Genomic DNA, 328 nt, shown 5'->3' on the forward strand with positions numbered 1-328 from the left:
GGACCCAGATCTCAGCAACTTTTCTCGGCTGGATGCAACCCGAACGGGAAGCAGCGTTTCACCAACAGAGGTTTTAAATGTCAGGGCTGCTGCCGGGCAAGGCAGAGGTCTCTGCTACCAGCGGTTCGCACAAGCCTGACGTCGGGCACTCCGCTCCGAGGAGCCAACACCCCGCTGCCTTTTAAACAATAAATAATCGTTCCCCAGATGTGCCAGGGAAAAAGCTCTGCTCCCCCATCAGGTCTCGCAGACCGGGTTCCCCGCATGGCTGCCCTACCCCGCCCGCCTCCGCGCACGACGCGCTTCTCCGCGGGCCCTCGCCGGCACG

This window comes from Haliaeetus leucocephalus, unplaced genomic scaffold, assembly GCF_000737465.1.
Source record: "Haliaeetus leucocephalus isolate CR32 unplaced genomic scaffold, Haliaeetus_leucocephalus-4.0 Scaffold984, whole genome shotgun sequence".
Taxonomy (NCBI): Eukaryota; Metazoa; Chordata; class Aves; order Accipitriformes; family Accipitridae; genus Haliaeetus; species Haliaeetus leucocephalus.